At 32.7% G+C, this 13,995-nt stretch overlaps 1 long non-coding RNA gene across 1 annotated transcript; it reads left to right on the forward strand.

The window, feature by feature from the left end:
• Nucleotides 1-4,997: 4,997 nt before the first annotated feature.
• LOC144565972 (uncharacterized) lies at nt 4,998-6,010 on the forward strand. Its single transcript, XR_013515087.1, has 3 exons — nt 4,998-5,133; nt 5,208-5,322; nt 5,924-6,010. It is a non-coding gene; the product is annotated as an uncharacterized LOC144565972 (long non-coding RNA).
• The last annotated feature ends 7,985 nt before the right edge of the window (nt 6,011-13,995 follow it).

The raw sequence follows: 13,995 nt of genomic DNA on the forward strand, positions 1-13,995 counted from the left end.
TGATTGCAATATTAATGTGATCCCATCCCAAGATATAATTCATCGGGATGTAAAGGATGCACAATGCGAGGCAGTTGTAGGGGATTTCGGGCTGGCCAAGCTGCTGGAGTTGACCATGGAGACTCCCACACGTCACAACTGCTGTCAGAGGCACTGTGGGCCAGTCATACTATTACAAATTTTAAATGGGCATATACAATGATGAGTAATTAAAATATTAATTCTTAAAATAATCATCCTATTACTATTACAAATCTTTTAGGATTTATAGTCACAACGTTACAACGTTACTTATTAAAATATTTTTAATAGGTAAACCAATTTGTCAGCATTATTATAATATTTTTAATAATATTTTAATAGATAAGATGAATCAAAAGATGTAATCCAATAGCCAATAGGATTTATAGTCAAATAAGACATCTGCAGCGCTAGCTGTTCTTCAACTCTAAATTTTATTGATTAAATAATAATGATTAAATATCGGAATATGCACCTAAATTGTAAATCTGTGTAGGCAAAAGAAGAAAAAAAAAACCATCGTGATGGGAATTTACAAATAATTTCTTCTTTAGTTCCACCTCTCACTAACAAAAAAAAAAAACAGAATCTCTCTGCAACCTATAAGCGGCTGGTAACACCATAATATCCTCCGAATGAGAAATCTATCTATAGATATAATCTGGAATGGATATGTTAATGTAGATGAACAGTATCTCTGCGTTGGATTTGTTTTGACTGGTTGTGATTCAATTCAAAGTTATCTGCTTTGATTGTTCTTTCTGCTATTGATGTGTGTCTCCTATACTCGATGTCTCCGAAATTTTTATTAATAGAAAATATATTAAATAAATATTGAAATTGGAGAACGCTTTTGGGTTTTTTCGAGATATAGGAAAAACGTGATGAAAAATCACGGCCTCTGGACGTTATGGATTATCACGGCCAGCATTAACGCTTAATTAATCACCATCCATTCTAACTGAACCGCGCAAGGGAAAAACCGAAAAAAAAAACCTGGCCGTTACTATCTATCACGGCCAGAGGCGGAAAAACAAAAAGAAAAAAAAAAGGGCTGGCCGTGATAGCCCATCACAGCCAGAGGTTAAAAAAAAAGGATTTTTTTTATTTATTTTTGCGCTTGGCCGTTACTGTTCATCACGAACAGAATTTTTTTTTTTGGCGCCTGACCGTTCCAATCTATCGCGGACAGGGTTTTTTTTCCGATTTTTTTTATAGTTAAGTTAGAATGGTTAATCTTGTTAATTAAGTGCTAACTCTGGCCGTGATTTTCCTATTTATCGATAAAAACCAAATACATTTTCTAATCTCGATATTTATTTAATATATTTCCTATTAATAAAATTTCGACTCGATGTCTTAGATGTCAGGAACCTGTCCGAAGTCATTTGGATAGGAGGTCTCTCCAAAGCCTCTCCAAACCGCACGATCACATCTTATCAGATTAAACGACATCTTATCAAATTAATACTAACAGAGTTTCTTTGATGGTAACCTCTCTCCATTAAAGCAAAAAAAAGGAAACAAAATTCTTTTCTTCTTTCTTTCTCTGTCGTAAAATTTATCAATTACTCCTAAGACTATCTCCAGTTCTTATAATATTACACTTATGATGTCAAATTAATAAAATCTTGAGGCTAGACCCACATTTTTTTTCTTTATAAATAGATTCAGATATATATACATTACACAAATATAATTATCTCACATTATAAAAAAATATGGATATACACTAAATTAAGCATTCCAGAATAGCATATAGCAAAATTTCTCTCATTTTCCAAAAACAATTGTACAATAAAAAATGTGTAAAACAACAAGGGCATTTTGCTCAATTAAGAGAATAGTGTTTAAATTACAGTTTCTATTATCAAGGTATACACTACCATAATACAATCACATCTAAGTAAATAACAAATTTATATAATCCTTTGAAATCTAAAGTCATCTAGCCACTAGAAAACTTACAGAAGCACCCTCATAATTTTTCTTATCAGTCTCTATGTTGGCCTTCCACCAGTGCTTCCTTCACCTTCAAAATATTTCAATTTCTTCCCTAACAGCCACATCTCAGCAAATAAAAATCACATCATTTAACAAATAACAAATTTAAATAACAATGACATCTAAGCAAATAACAAATTTGTATAATCTCTCTCATAATATAGAGTCATCTTGCACATTAGTACAAACACCTTAGCTACATGATGAGAATTATCTTCATAATTACTAAAAATTGAAGAATTCACCTCGTGGATGAAGAATGGTGATTTCATTTCTCTTGTTAGAGTCGAAGGATGGTGCCAAGTGTAGTTGTTGAATGGTCGGAGCATTAACTGTTGCTGGAGCCTGAGTAGACACTTCTTCATCATTAGCAACGTCAATAGCATCTAGTTAAGTTTGAGTTTCCTCTATTACGGAAGAGGAAATGAGTGCATGGTCCCGACAGGGGATGGTTCGCCAAATTGTATTTCGAGATTTGAGGAAGGTCGGGTTGAAAGCTTGAGACTCCATAAAAATATGAGAGGAGAATCTCTTTGTGAGAATGACGAAAAAGAAATGACAATAAAGTAGAGAGAGGAAGATGAAAATGGCAATGCAAAGAGGGAGGAGGAACTTTTGCTATGGTTGATTTGTTGGTAATTTGATTCCAAATTAGAATAGGGAGAAAGAAGAAAGAAATGTCCTTTCCTCTTTTGTTTAAGGGAGGGATATTTAACGTCAAATAAACTTTTGTTACTATTAATTTAATCGATCTTGCTGAGATTTGATCGTGTGGTTTAAAGAAGCTTTGGAGAGGAGTCCCGTCCAAATGACATCGGACAGGCTCCAAACCCTTTCACCGCCTAACTCTCTGTCTCCCTCCTCTCACTATACGTTTCTTTCTGTTGATAATCTCCTTGCCTAAACCATCTACTCTAATCTAAATCTCTATATGTCTTTCTCACTATACGTTTCTTTCCGTTGATAATCTCCTTGCCTAAACCTTCTTTTGTCTTTCCCAAAACTCTACATTGAATTACTTATCAGGAAAGGTGGCGGCAGCTTCATCGGCCGCGCTACAAAAGGAGCACGTGTGATCCGTAATCCAACCTTTCTTCCTACTGCATCTCTACATAACGGTTTCACTATCTCACTCCTGCCCGGTTCTATGTATTTGGCTGCTACGATTGTTTATTGGGAGTAGTTATCGATTGGTGTTCGGTTCCATTTTGATTATGCTGCTACACAGCTAAATTAAAGAACACCCCTCTTCAAAAAAAATAAAAATAATTCAACTGGATTGAAAACCTAAGGCCTCAATCCGCTACTAAAGCTATTCAATCGATGTAGTCACAAAAGAAATTCTAGATTTGAGGTTAATTTATTGATTTTGCTTTTCTTTCATGAAAAATTCAACTGTAAGTCTTCGGAAAGGACCGTCCACTCCAGTTTCGAAATCTGCCTTTCATAAACTTATAATGCAAAATTATTTTGTGGAATTTTATACTAATTTTCTTTTTTTTTTTTCCAATGTGCGTTGTTTCATATAATCTAGGCTTAAAAGGACGGCGCACAATCCTTCCACCAGGAGATAATTCGAAGAACTTGGAACTTCAATCATACCCCCAATTTGCACTTCTCGAGGTAACGAAACTAACCAAGCCCTCAAGTTTTTTACCATACTGTGATATGCATGTGTTCAGGGGCGGATCCAGAATTTTTATCAAGGTAGGGCACTAATTGGATTCAAATAGTTAATCGGGTTCAAATCCATTAACTTATCGGGTATAATATTATATTCAAAATAAATGTCTCAATTTTATTATACAATAAAAGCATACAAAAATTATAAGTACATTGCAATTTCCAATATTACACAACAAATAATGTTACATACTTGACAAAATAAAATAACATTTAAGAAGCAAAGAAAATATTTTTTTGTTAATAATAGAAACCGAACCAAAATATCAATAATATACCATTTTACAGTGGCTCAGAGTTAATATTATTGAATGGAATTCCAATTGAGCTTGTGGTGAATATATACATGTATACTTGTAGAATGCCAATTGGGCTTTCGGTGAATAGATAAGATGAAATATATAAAATGGAATGCTAACAGGAAGGTAGACACATAGACAACATGCACATATAGTCACTAAATATTTGGGCTTTCGGTGAGCCCAATTAATTTGAAATCTGAAAAGTTAAATGTCATATATAATAAATCAATGGGTCCCATTGTCAGACTTGTCTTCTTCATTTTTCTCTTCTTTTCTTTATAATTTCTGTTCTACAGCCAATTTTGATCAAAGCAAAGGTATTTATTTTAAATCATATTTTTTCACAAAATGGTGACTAAGTCAAAGCAAAGATATTTTTGAACCAGGGATAGGCACTCCACCAAATTAGGAGTGGGCATAGAAAAAAATTAGTATTAATTCTATAAGAAAAATTCAAATCTAGGGGTAGGCACTTGCCTACCCCTAGGCCTTCATAGATCCGCCCCTGCATGTGTTGTTGCCACTTAATTTGATGCCAATTGCATCAACATGGTTATGCAGTTTAGAAAAAAATTAAAAAGTGCAGTTCACTTCTACCAGAAAATTTAGTAAACGTGCTGTTTTGAAACATTGATGAAATCCTCAAGGTTATGTCTTACATCCTCAAAATTTTATAGACTACAAAACAAATAGCAAAGAATAACCTACAAAAATTTCAAATTCAAACGACAACCCAGTAAAAACCTATGAACTTAATGATAGTTTGTGTGTATTGAATCACAGTTTCTGTTACCTGCTCATGTAGGAACAAATATTTCCATATTATATATTTACAGTTGCTTAGTTGCTTCCATACTTGGTAGATATATAATCTGGGATGTATTGTTTATTGTAGATGAACAGTATCATATACAGTAACACCTCAATTTTCTACCGTTCGATCTGTTTGTTGACAACTGATGATTTATCGCTGATTCATATATATATAGATAGACATGTGGCCCCTTTTTCCAAATCTAAATCACCCTCCTCTAAGATTTAGCAGTGAAAACACTTAGATTCTACCTACACGTAAGTCACTTGCAATGACAGATTTGAGAAATAAGCAGAACATATTTTAAAGGTTCGTTACCTTCTCTATCACTTTAGTCTGTCAATGCTTTCTATTTATTTTAACATTTATTATTATTATTTTAGGTTGCAATGTGAATAGGCAGATATGTTTTCACCATGATGAGCACTTCTCATAAGTGATACATAGAACCGAGTTTGTGTAGGCTCTTCAATTGGTCCATGATCCGACTGTGTCAAGGTCATCTTCTCTGAAAAATTTGTTGCATCTTTGCATTCTTGCAGAGCAATGAATTCTGATGTTAATTAGTTGATATCAACAAAAATAACATTTTTTATTTGGTCTAAGAGACTAAAGCTAGAAATTATTTGATTTACTATTTTGCTGATTTACTAATCTATTGTTTGGTTTTATATTCTGTAACTTGATTGATAAATTGATATAGCATGCAGAGAAACAAAATTAGAATACTGAAAGTTCAGAAAATATATGATCACAGAAAAGAACCAATAATTACTAATTAATTAGTAAATTTTATCAATAGAAAAAGGTATAATTAGGGCAACCATGAAGTAATAAGGAGGAAAAATAACTTGTCTGATTGAAAAGATATAACCAATTAATTTATATTAGAGATTAGTTTGGTGAAAAAGATCCAGGCCATCGAGAAACAATGAAGGAACTTTATGCAGTACAATATCTAATGTCCCTCGATTAAGGACGTAGTGGTTTAAAAGAAGAAAAACATAGTGAAGTACCTAGATGATTAACCCCTATACACGTACGTAATAAATAAGTTTTTACTCCCTAATTTTTTTTCTTTTCTTCATCTTTCACTTAGGGCTGATTGGTCTTGGTGGTCTTATATAGAGATACAAGTTAATCGAGTTTGGTGAACTTTTCTTACGAGAGATATCTCACATTTATGTGTTGGTACTTCTATTAATTAACCAATTAGCTAGGGACTCGAGGAATCATCATACCAAATGGCGTACATATCGGGAACAATTAATAAAGAGTAAATTCCATTTGTTATATAGCTTCTTGACTGATATCAATTGAGCATAGGGTGCGGGTGCAAATAATCCAAAATGAGTTGTGGAAGTTACAATGATATATATATAACTACGTAACAATGCATAATCTGACATATTAAAGATTCTTCTCAGAAGTTCCAAAAAAAAAAGCATACATAATATGGCACACCATACATTACATATTGATCATTCTCTTTGAGAGTAATAACTAATAACTCAACTTCTACATTTAATTGCTATTAATATGAACTATCAATTTTGCATTCATACTTGCAGTTGTGAACTGCAACCAAAACTTTTAACTACCTGCGATGTGAAGGATGCAAGGAGGCAATTATTTGTAGAGCATTCAAAAAATCATGTACAAGGTTATTAACCAACTAATCTCCAAAAATATATAATACGATAGAGATTAAAAGACTATTTCCATCAGTGATAAGATGTGTTGTTTCACCAGAAGTATAATTGCATATTTGAAGGTTGCCATAACAACATCAGCATTATTTATTTTAAATTCCAATAATAATTCATTAATATAAAGGCTGCAAATTTTTTTACTTCTAAAATAATAATAACTGTTTATTTATGGTATTAAGTAGGCATGATTCATTGCATATTATAAAGCATGACTTAAACTTTCAAAATAGAAAAAATTGAGAATATTACACAAATTGAACCCATGGCGATTTATGAAACGAAAGCTAACAGCTATCCAATACATAACAATTTATATCCTCATTTATGCAGTATAATGAAGAGGCAGAAGAAAAGGAAGAGTGACAACTGGAATTATTTTGTTTATTAATTATTGCTTAGCGTAGAACAATTGGAATTATTTTGCTGAAACTATGTATACCAAATGATTGTGTGTGACAAAATTGTGGTGTAGGGAAAAACTAGTTAGAAGTGTGGTTTTATTTCAAAATAACAAAATTAATTATCAAGGTTTTTCAATGAAAAACAAACCATTCAGTGGAATATTATACTTCTCATGCTAGCATGCAATTTAGTTAGCAGGTAGGTACTACTCAGAACAGAGTGACACATATTACTATCCAATTGATACAAGGTACGACATATTTAAAGAAACTAAAGTCTTTATGATGATTAATTTGTTCTCAATGCGGTGCTACTCTGGATGCCATTTGGACAAATTAATCATCATAAAGACATGTTTACTCAGTTCAGTTCGAGAGAACAATTAAACTCCAAACAATACATGCCATAATATCATATACATAGGAAGGAAGCAGAGTTACTAATATGAACCTTTTCAGCAATAGACAATCTACCTCGATGATACTAACTATTATTCTTCTAGCATAAAATAACCCCACAACATATTAGATAAGAGAAGGAAACTTAACTTCATGCAACCCTAGAAGAATGATGCCTTCCCCTCCTACTTGCCAAGTCATCAGAGTTGCTCTTGTCAGTTGGCATCAACCAATCCATGTTGAATTCATTCCATCTTTCAGCTTCAAGAGAAGAAAAAAAAATAGTTACAAGTGTGGTTTTATTTCAAAATAACGAAATTAATTATCAGGGTTTTTCAACCAAAATAAAGCCGTTCAGTGGAATATACTTTCTCATGCTAGCATGCATTTAGCTAGAAGGTAGGCACAAGTCAGAACAGAGTGGCACAAATTACTACCCAACTAATACAAGGTACTAGTCGAGGAGATCACCCTGCCAAGCTTTCATTCTTTTATCCCACCTCTACACAAATAAACACAAATTACATAGGTTTTAATGATATAAACTTAAATTTACTGCATAGAAGGAAGACACTCATCTTTAATTTATTCCATGCGAGATGTTGACTCAATATACCGAGAGGTCTCTGTAGGCTACAATCGCCACAGTTTGCTCCTGCAATAAAAAGATTTAACGATTAAAAGCAAACCTGATTAGAAACATATTCTGATCAATCTATATCTGCGATACAATTTCGAACCTTATTAGAACTCGAATTATACTATTAACTGTGATAGATTTTCGCACGACTCCTACACAAAGTAGAAAGACACTGCAAATAGATTTACAATTGACAAAAAAAGATGAACCATTTCTATTTGATTGAAAGAAGGAACATAAAAGGTTATACCTCATTATAATGTACCATCAACTTATTACCTGGCATTGCAACAAGTCCACCCGTTGACATATCTAGAATGATTGGCTAGTACTATCTTCATGTTGGTTTCCTAGCAGGAACCAAAAAACAACAGCCCCAATTAAAACAGCGCAAGCACACTTTAGTATCTGAAACGACCAAGTAATTTATTAAATTACGTTATCCCCACTACAATTCATCTATCTATAATCCAAAACTTGATTTACCATTTGAACATTTTGTATGCTCAAGCATTGAATAGACCAGTATGTAAGTCTGCAGAGTATTTGGCTGGTTTATACAACATTCACAATACATCAAGGATGGGATAGTTATGGGACAAGCGAATAATTATTTCGAGGGAGTATAATACAAAATGTGAAGATGAAATCCTATTTTCCATATTCCAAACAATTTCTCGAGGCAAAATAACATCACAATACAAAGTAGGGACAGATTAACCATTTAATCCCCGAACTATATATGTTCTAATTTAAATCGTACACATATGTAAAATGACTTTGGAGTCTCTGTTCTTCTTTCGATACCACAAAATGTAGAAGGTGAGGATCTTGTGACATCAGAGGCCAATGTTGGGAGATTCAGCTGAGGAATTATCTCAGCTTGCAACCACCCTTCACCCTTCCTGTTTTAGGTCTGACCATCACCTATGCTCAACCAACCATGGAAGAGAGAAAAAAAATATAGTGAAATAATTAAAAAGATAGAAAAGAGATGACATAACATCAGCCAAAGAATTACACATGATGAGTCAGCAACAAACTTACATTAGCATCCAAGTCGACAAAATTTAAAACAGAGATGTTATGACTAGTTTACACTGGATTTTAAAAAAATCTGTGTTCGGCAATATTATCTGAGTGGAGTCTTGTCGAGACGTGTATACTGCCAACCTTTCATTCTTCTTTTCCCAGCTCTACACAAATAAACACAAATTACACAAAAGTTTTAATGATATAAGCTTAAATTTATTGAGTAAAAGTAAAGAAGGCACTCATCTTTAAATCTATTGAGTAAAAGTAAACACAAATTACACAAATATATCGAGAGGTCTCTGTAGGCTACAGTCGCCATAGTTTGCTCCTGTAATAAAAAGATTTAACAGTTAAAAATAAAACAATATTAGAAACATATTTCGATAATAACAAATAAATAAATAAACATATTTTGATAGTGAATCTAGATCTCTGATACAATTATTAACCTTATATGGGCTCGTATTGTACTAATAACTGTGATAGATTTCAGCACATGACACCTACATAAAGTAGAAAGATCATGGAAATAGATAAACAATCGACAAAAAAGAAGAAAGAATGATATGAACCATTTCTATTTGATAGAAAGAAGAAACATAGAATTTTGTACTACCTCCACCAACAAATTTTTTACTGACAGTATATAACTATTTAGCAAGTATTATGGGGTGCCACCTGTTGCCATGACTAACTTCTCATTTAAAGGCAAGAGGTGATAGATTTGACAAATTAGGGAAATACATTTTCCATGTTAATTTTTGTTTTCACGCAGACCTTCAGTAGCTTTGTAAGCAGTGCATCCTCGTGCTAGTTTCCTAACATAAAACAAAAAACAACCCAAATTAAAACAAAGCAGGCACGTGATCTGATTTGCCGACATAACAACAAGTCAATTAAACAAAAGGTCAATGTTTCGCACAATATGATAACCAACTACCAAAGTGCACTAGAAATTAGAAGAAAAAAGCTATACCTCTTTATACTGTAACATCCTCTTATCATGTGGCATTGCAATTAGTCAAGTCCACACAATGACAGATTTGGAATGAATGGCTACTCCTAGCCTCGTGCTTCTTTCCTAACCAAAAAAAAAAAAAAAAAAACACTCGATAAAGAAAAACAATATTAGAAACATAGTGGTGATAATAAAAAAGAAAAAGTTCTTCTGAGGATGCATTAAGATCTTCTATTTGTTACGTTATTTTATTTGGTAACATTATGTCATCATCCACACAAATAGAGAAATCTACAACATATTGTATGCTAAAAGAAAACCAGAATAACGGTAGTAGTGAAATTCCAGAGATTCTTAACCTGATCTTGTCTGGCAAAAACGTGATTGTACTATTTAACTGTGAAAGATTTCAGCCTATGACACCTACACGGTATAAAGTTACTACAAACAGATAAACACTCAATAAAAAAAGACGTCAAAAATAGACTACAGTAGAAGCCTAAAACTAAAAGATGAAAGAACAAATATGAATCGTTTCAATTTAAACCAAAAAAGGACAATATTAAGTTCGTACTGCCTCTATCCACAAACTTTTAATGACTACTTAGGAATAGGTCCGATGGGCATTGCACCTACTTTTAGGTTCAATTAGCTCTAACACAATAAGATTAGCATTAAGATTTGTGTGAACGAAAATTGATACAGACGCGCACGGATTTTAATACGGACCGCACGAATCTTGATGCAATCAGACAGTCACTACACCGATCAAACCGAAGTCGAACCGAAGTAGGTCATCGGACCTACTCTGAACACTTTAATGACAGTATACTATGATAGATTTCAGCATATGACGCCTACACAGAAAAAAATCTCGTAAAAGCATAAAAACACGATACACCGCTCGAACCGAAGTCGAACCGAAGTAGGTCATCGGACCTACTTTGAACACTTTAATGACAGTATACTATGATAGATTTCAGCATATGACGCCTACACAGAGAAAAAAACTCGATACACCTCTCGATCCGAAGTAGGTCATCGGACCTACTCTGAACACTTTCATGACAGTATACTATGATAGATTTCAGCACATGACGCCTACACAGCGAAAAAATTCTCGTAAAAGCATAAAAACTCGATAAAAGAAGAAACACGAAAATAGACTATAGTAGAAGTGCAGCGATAAAACAGATCTACGAGAAAATAATTTTCAGTATCAAGAAATACAACGGAAATGAAATATACTGAGAGAACAAACATAAATCTAAGCCAATACCTACATTTTGTATTTTAAATATTTTTTTTGCTCCTTGAAATTAAAAGACTACTAGCAAAAGAAAATAAAAAACACTAGCGGTATTTCTTGCCAGATCTGGTCTTCTGTTGAAAAGAGTGTCGGATGAGTTGGCAAATCACCGTGCGCGGCTCACTGTGGCTGAGAAATCGATGCTTTAATGGTTGAGGCGCGGTAGAAGATGAATTTGGGAAATGGCGAGGGAAAATGAATTTGGGGAAGGGACAGGGACTGGAGAGTGGAGAGTTACTGGTAGCTTGTTTAACACGACTAGAGGGACGATCTCTTATTGGGAAATGTGTTGAAATTATTCTTTAATTAATAAGCGAGGATACGGAGAAAAGATACGACAAGATATCGAATACGCATCGTCTAAGGTACCTCATATCTCTCGTTAATTATTAGAAAAATCTCAACCGTTAAAATACGTTCTGCACGAATCTCTAAGCTTAAATGATACTGGCTACCTACGTTATCCCCAAATAGGAACCGGTCACGTCGGTCACACAAAATAAATATCAGATATCTCAGAGGATACGCACTCGAGGAGAATCAAGATACTTCGGAGATTTTTATGCATTACCAATATTTTAATTAAATATCCATCTTTATACAAGTGTTATACTGTTTGATAAATAGCTAATAATATTTTTAAGACAGTACACTACCAAAATTTACGGAGTATATATTTTTATCAATCCTAGAAAAACTTTAACAATATAGAGTGGGATGAAGGCGTCTTTTTTTTTCATTTAACGGATTCATTTTTATTTTTGAAAAAAAAAATTTGTGGATCAATAAAAATTTATTAAACAAAATAAGTACAGAGGAAATTCTAAAGTAGCTATTAGTAAATATAAATATTACTAAAGAACAAAGTATTTTATTTCAAATATTAAAGCAACACACAGTGTCATGAAACTTTTGATAAATTAATCAAATACTGTGAATTTATCTTTATATGACAACAAATATTATAAATTAAATTGAAATTAAAAGAGAATAATTGAATCTTTAAAGAATGTTTGAAGAGTGTACGAGATTAAACCTATCTGCATTGTGCTCGTTCGCATCGACAAATCCTTCTATTGCGCGCAGTGCCCTAAATAAAAATACCTTGTTATATATGTATTAGGAAAATGAAGTTAACCAATAATTAAAATTACATGCGACCAGAATCTCATTAATAGGGTGGATTACCTCTTTGTCAACAAATATAAAATCATAAGAGCAATTCATGTTCTTAATGGGGTTATGACCTATGAGCAGTCCATAGCTTTACTACTTTACCCATATATAATTGTCAGGTGTTGCATTTCTAGCTATACTGATTGCAAGCGGCATTAATTAATTATGTTTCTTTGAGTATATATTCATCTGAAAATGTTTGGAAATGTGAGGACAGATAGTAAAAGAATCAAAGTATAAGAGCAATATAAGTAGCATTTTGTATTAGATGCACTGAGTTACGATATATACTGTCATGAAATCCAATGACATGTTGTTTCTTTTCAATAAATTAAATATTTTAATAGCAAGTATTTGGAAAATATTCCAAAATAAATGCGACATAAGTACACTGCACACTTTGTGTATATGTACAGAGTATATGTATTATGCACCGAATAAACTGTGTATATTTTCTTTTGTACAATTTATGCATGATTCTGCATGATTCTAATTAGCAATAGTAACATGGCAAAACACAATTATAAAATACTTTTGCTAAGAAGTTGATATAATTATGTATATGTAAATAGACTCAGATTTGTACAATTCTGATTTAAGATACTTTTGAGTATCCTCCCAATAAAAGAGGTCTAGAAAAATATTTTTTAAAAATATCCAATGACCCAACAAGTGGTTTTGGATTTTGTTAGTATTTGAAAATAATTAATTTCCATTCTAACTTAAAAATGGTATCCAAATTGAAGGTTATTAATCACAATTAATCAACACGTGTTGTTGGATTTTGGATTTTGGCTTAATACACCCACGTACCAATCTAGAGCAACATAACAATTTAAAGAAATTATTAAAGGTTTTTAGAACATAAGAGCACAAAAGGAAAGCCTGCGACAAACGGACAGACAGCAAGAGACACAACCAGAAGCTGAAGCTTTGCTGTTAACTAACATTGCATTAAACAGGAAAAAAAAAAGTTATATTGAAATGTAGCTATTTTAAAACACCTTAAGAAATCATAATGTTACAGAGAGAGATGATCTTTGGGTTTGTACTTAATTTTAGTAGCGAAATCAAAGAATAAAGCTTGCCACACATCATCAATTTAGAACATTACCCCAATAAACAAAGTGTTAACCTTCCACATTTTAGGACTTCACTACCATAAAAATTTAGCAAGGAAAATAATAACACATATACCCCATTGCCATATATATCTTGTAATTTGCTCTTTTTCTGCTTTTTAATATGAGCAAAAATCAAAAGCTACAGTCAAACGCTCAAAGAAATTAACATTTTATAAGTTAATTTATAAGTTATTTTATATATTCAATTTTTATTATTTCTTTGACTGTTTGACCTTGTAGCAAATAAACTCGAAACTTTGAAAATTTTGCATGTATATGCATCACTCATGAAGTTAATGGATTTCAACAGTTTGGATTCGATATTTAAAGTCGATCTGATATACTTTTGGAGTTGTGCTCACCAAACTCTCTTGGTGAGCACATCACACCCTAGCTTTGCTCAGATTGTACAGTTAA

Source organism: Carex rostrata, chromosome 15 (genome assembly GCF_964058835.1).
Source record: "Carex rostrata chromosome 15, lpCarRost1.2, whole genome shotgun sequence".
In the NCBI taxonomy this organism is placed as follows: Eukaryota; Viridiplantae; Streptophyta; class Magnoliopsida; order Poales; family Cyperaceae; genus Carex; species Carex rostrata.